Source organism: Wolffia australiana, chromosome 16, assembly GCF_029677425.1.
Source record: "Wolffia australiana isolate 7733 chromosome 16, ASM2967742v1".
In the NCBI taxonomy this organism is placed as follows: domain Eukaryota; kingdom Viridiplantae; phylum Streptophyta; class Magnoliopsida; order Alismatales; family Araceae; genus Wolffia; species Wolffia australiana.
Genome location: NC_135850.1, coordinates 10,363,295 through 10,368,514, shown reverse-complemented (window position 1 = coordinate 10,368,514; position 5,220 = coordinate 10,363,295). Strand labels below are relative to the sequence as shown.

Here is a 5,220-nt window from a genome sequence, read left to right as displayed (position 1 = left end):
GTTTGTGATGTTTGTCCGTCCGTTGTTTTGCCGTCGAGGGGACTGGGCCTTTCTCTAACCCTTCCCCCTTGCCTTTCCCTTTTTTCTCTCCTATGTCCCCCTTAATTTCCTTTTTATTTTCTTTGTCTTTCTTTGTTGTAAGGGGGAGCCCATTTATAAGGGCTCCCCAAATGGACCCTTTAAGGCCCACTTAGGGGCCATTTTCCCCCCCTATATAATGGAGGAGATGGGCGCCCTAAGAAGTAGACCAGAATTTCAAGTGAGGCATTCCATCGAACACGTTTTCTGGTCTCCTTCCTCATCGTGAGAAGAAAACAAAGAGAAGGAAGAAGAAGGAGAGCGATGACCTAGTCACTGGAAATCACCAACCACCGCGAATCGCCACCGACCAGCGTCGGGAGAGCCATCACGCCGGCCCCAGGGACCCGGCTCCCTCTGCGAACCCCCCTCTCCTGCTCCCGGTGGCCGATTCCGGCGCGCCACCGCCGGCCAGGTCTCTCGCCCGGCCAGGACTGCCCAGATCTGTGGGAGACCCCGCAGGGACCTCGCCATCGACATCGGGATGCCGTTGGACCCCTCAGGTAGCCAAGGGAATCGGAACCACTGCAGGCGGAACCGTTCCTCGCCGTGCCGAGCCACCTCCGGTCGACCATTCGCCGTCCGACCAGTCCGTCGGGGTCGGTCAACCCGACCGACCCGTTCGGTCCAACCTGACCGGCCCGACCCGCCGATCCGACCGGTTTGATCAGACCGACCGACCGATCGACAGGCTGATCGATCCGATCGAGCCGACCGACGACAGGCCGCCCGTTTTTTGAACCGATCCGACCGACCGGCCGACCGACCGGCCGACTGACCGGCCGACCGACTCGATCGAACCGAACCGACCCGACCAGCCGATCCGATTGTCCCGATCGATCGACCCGACCGACCGACCGACCAGCCGGGCCGACCGACCATTGTCCAACCGATTGGACCTATTGATCAATCCGACCAATCCGACCCGGTCGAGCGACCCGACCGACCCGATCCGGCCGTTCGACCCGACCAGGTCAAATTGGTCAATCCGACCGATTGACTTGTCCATTCCAGGGGATTGCTTTGTCCGTTCCGGCCCGTGGACTTCGGCCGTCCGTGCGTGGAGCCGCACACACTACCGAACCGTTCATCCTCCTCTACGTCCGATCTTTACGAGAAGCTCCGGCACCATCCGCTGCACGTTAAGCCACCATGTCTACTCCGGCGTCTCTCTGCCCCACCTGCTCCGACATGCCACCGACGAAGACGAGATCCTGCAGTACAAGCCACCGTTGACGAGGTACGCCATCCTCTCCTGTCGCTTGTTTAATTACTCTCTTGCAGTACTCTTTTGTCTCGTCTCCACCGCGCTCGAGCAAGGTTGGTGAGAGAGGCTAAACGAGAGATAACTACGATTGCGAGTATCTTACCAGTACGGACGCGTACGTCCGTTACGTGTGAGCCCAACGGATTGAGTCCGTTCGGCCGTAGACATCCTTATCGCTCCGACGAGGTTCGAGAGATCACCGTCGCCACCGCTAGGTGACTCTCGTCCAAGCTTGGAGCTCGGCACCTCCCTCAAGTCGTAGCCTGCACGTACGACACGTAGGACACCCGTTCATTGCATCATAGTTACATCGACCCATTAGGGTTTGATCCGTCGGACGAAAACACTGACGACCGGCGTCATATTCGGTGTCGACCGGACGACGTCCTAGATGACGTCCGACATCATCTACCAAGTTGACTAAGAAATCAACTTGGATTGCCTTGATTTAGACAAGCAGGGGTAGGAGTGTTGATTGTCACTCCCTAACCTTGGTATGCATCCATGCTCATCCTTCTCCATGCTGGCTTAGATCCTTGGTGTTCTAGACCTCCTTCGGCGCCTTCTTGAGCCAGCCCAATCTCCTTAGAGTTGTCACCATCTCTAATGTGATTGGATGTATCCAGGTGGGTCTCTAACTACCGTTGTGTATTCTAGAAAATGCAGAATTTTGGGCCTTTCAGTCCTTTTTACCCTTAGGAAGATCGTTGATGGCTGAAGATGAGCTTTTATGGCTATGGGGATCCCCTAGGGACTGTAGCATCACCCAGGCAGTCCCTCATGGCTAGAAACTGACGTACGGCCATCAGAGGTGAGTGCTAAGGGTGCTCTTATGGCTCCTAGGGGAGGATCTGTCCCTAGTTGTCCAATCTACTTCATAGGTAGTCCAACGGGTACGACTAAATCACAACAGTGGACCCCTTTTGGTTATGGTGCCCCCACAAGCCACGTTAGCACCCCACCATCAGCCTTGTCAGCCATTTTATCTTTTATGATTTGTCTATCAAAGAGCCCCACCATCCTCATCAACAGCCACATCCAATCAAACGCCTACAAAAAAAAAGAGATTTGCGAAAATAGGGGTCTGATGTAATGCAGACCATGCAATCTTCTGCATAAAGATTGGATGGCTGCGATTAAAATGCCACTTATGATTTAGCCCATTATGACATAGACTTTGTGCCGGGTTGGCTCAAAACTGGGTCAAGCATTCTTTTTTTTTGTCTTAAAATTCTAACATTTTTTAATATGAGTTTCTTTCAACTCTACCCCGGGGTGGGCCAACAAGCGACAACATGGAACGCAAAATGAAATAAAATGTCATCTCCCCTGTGTGCGTGCACGGGCTACCTCTTCACTAGGCCTCTCTGGGCTCCCTTTGATGGGCCTTCTTGGGCTTAGCTTGTGTGTGTGTAGTTTTTTAGCATTACCTTTGGGACATTGGTGCTCAGCTGTTGCAGGTGGGCTTGATTATTTTGTGCTTGCCTGCCTACAGCTTGTTGCACCTAGCTAACTGCCTTGGCAGTTTGGAATAATTTTTTTCTTTATATATTTGTGTGCGTTTCTTCATATTCTTATATTTTGTATTCATTTATTTTCTTCAGCCCTGCGAAAGGCAGAATAACCAGTACATAGAGAATTTAAGCCATTAAAATTAGTAATGTTAAAACTTATTTTACATGAAAATAATCGGACTCCTAAATTATGCAAAACTCACATTAAAAATAGTTTTTTTAAAAATTCTCCATTCAATGCATGAGATGAAAATTATTACAAAGACGAAGGTTACAGTAATATAATAATACCTAAAATGGCCTTAAAATATGTATAATTTCATGCCACATTTTGGATTCATCATTTCTGATATCTCCTAGAATCAGACAACTTACAATACAAGAACTAGACGAAAAAGAGTAAACAATTTACTAAACTTACATTCTGAAGGTTGAGCAACCTAGATCTTGGAGAGCCTTGCCCTTCTGGCAAGCCTCTACTAGTGTACATTGAAAAATAGAGTGAAATAGGGTACTAATCAATCAGGGAAAGTTACAAAAAATATACCTTCATGGTTTATTGTTCTCTTTCCTTTCCATTTTTCCTTCTTTCCTCATTTTTGAAGGCTTGTTATGAATTCATTTTCCCCGCTTGTAGGAGGCATTTTAGGGATCAATCAATGGGCTAGAGAATGGTCTAGACTCCTATAATTTACTTGCTTGATATCCTAAAATCAAAATTTCCCCCTTTAGATATGTTTTTCCAATGGCTCAACTCCATAAAGGCTCCAGCCCATTGATAATCATTTGATTAGATTCTTGTAAACATTTTGGACAGTTAGACCAGAAAACTACCACCACTAAAAAATGATTTGGCTTCATAAAAGTAAAGCATGGTGAATTGAAAAATGTCCATAATACTCAAATTGGATCTTGAGAATGGATTTGAGGTTTTTAAAATTTGCGATTGAATTAATCCTAATGTTATTTTTCACAATTTTCCATGAGTCATTTTTATCATTTTCTATTTTTCAATAATTACTCAAGAATTTTATGTGATATCATTTAAAATACATTTTTTAAATATCTCTTTACTTTTATCTAATGAAACTTGGGCTTGGATTTTTCAGAATGGGCACAGGCTATGATGTCGCACGTCGTCGATGGCGTCATCCGACGGGTAATTCACTAAGTGAATGTAACTACTTGAGGGCAACTGACCTAGGTGAATGTATGTGCAGGCCCCGACTCGTGGAGATTCGCCAAACTCCGAGCTCTGAAGTGGGCGACCGGTGACGGTGACGGTGACCTTCTGACCCTCATTGGAGCGACGACGATAATAACGGCACCAAACGGAATAATTCTGTAGGCGCTCGCACATAATTGGCGGGCTCGACCTGTACTTAGGAAGACACTCAAATTGTAGTTTCTCGAGAATTTCTCTCGTCTATTCTAATCGGAGCGCGGTGGAGTGCAGTCAAAAGATATACTGAAAAATGTATTTTAACTGACGAGCAAGGGGAATGACGTACCTCGTCAGTGGTGGCATTTGTCATCGACATCTTCGTTGGTGCACGGGCAGTGCGGGCAGGTGCAGCGGAGATGTGTCAGAGGCAGGCACGGTGCAACTCAACAAGCGACGGTTGCGTCGAGCGAGTGAATCGAGAGATAGTCGAGAGTAAGAGCAGGTAGGAGTAGGCAGCGATCCGGGGATCCAACAATGGGTGGGACTGCCCGGTTGTCGTTAAGCACGGCGGCCAACAATTGGCACGTACGGTCAAGAAGATGTAGTGTCCAGAGCCACAATGGAGACGATGCGCTCCGGAGGGACAGTGTGCGTGCAACAGATCGGTGTATGCTGTCGCATGAACACCAGCGGGGTCGACGGGAGTGAAGGATCGTCAAAGATGACCTCGAGGTCAGCCGTTGTGGGGTCCGCTCATCGCATGCGTGGGTGTAAGCATCCGAAGCAAAGACTGCTACTCGAGGTGTTGGTACAATGCGTCGTTCGTGCACGATGAAAGACAGAGGAGTCGGGCAATGAGGGAAATCTGCACGGTGGACAGGGGGAAAGAAATGATGCAGATGCAATCCCACGCCGACTCACGGTCAGTGCATAGGTCAGCAACGGGAGTGCGTTGGTGTCCTCGTCAGCACTGATGAAGGATCAAGGAGCCTGGTGGACAACCGACAACATGCCTACGTCGGAGGGTTGATACAATTACGTAGGGCCATCGTTAACTATTCCCCCAAGGAATGATCCTTGATCTTGTCATGTATCGGGATTTTCCCGGACAAGCGCCTGCGAAGTCACGTTGCAAATCCACCATCCCCACAGATCCTTCACCATAGCCGGGTAGCCAGAAAGTGTCGCGGTCAGAA

General features: G+C 48.9%; 1 long non-coding RNA gene across 1 annotated transcript; it reads left to right on the top strand.

Moving 5' to 3' along the window:
- The first annotated feature begins 244 nt into the window (after positions 1-244).
- Positions 245-4,299, top strand: LOC144713770 (uncharacterized). The gene is made up of 3 exons (XR_013584141.1): positions 245-1,318; positions 3,969-4,018; positions 4,080-4,299. It is a non-coding gene; the product is annotated as an uncharacterized LOC144713770 (long non-coding RNA).
- The last annotated feature ends 921 nt before the right edge of the window (positions 4,300-5,220 follow it).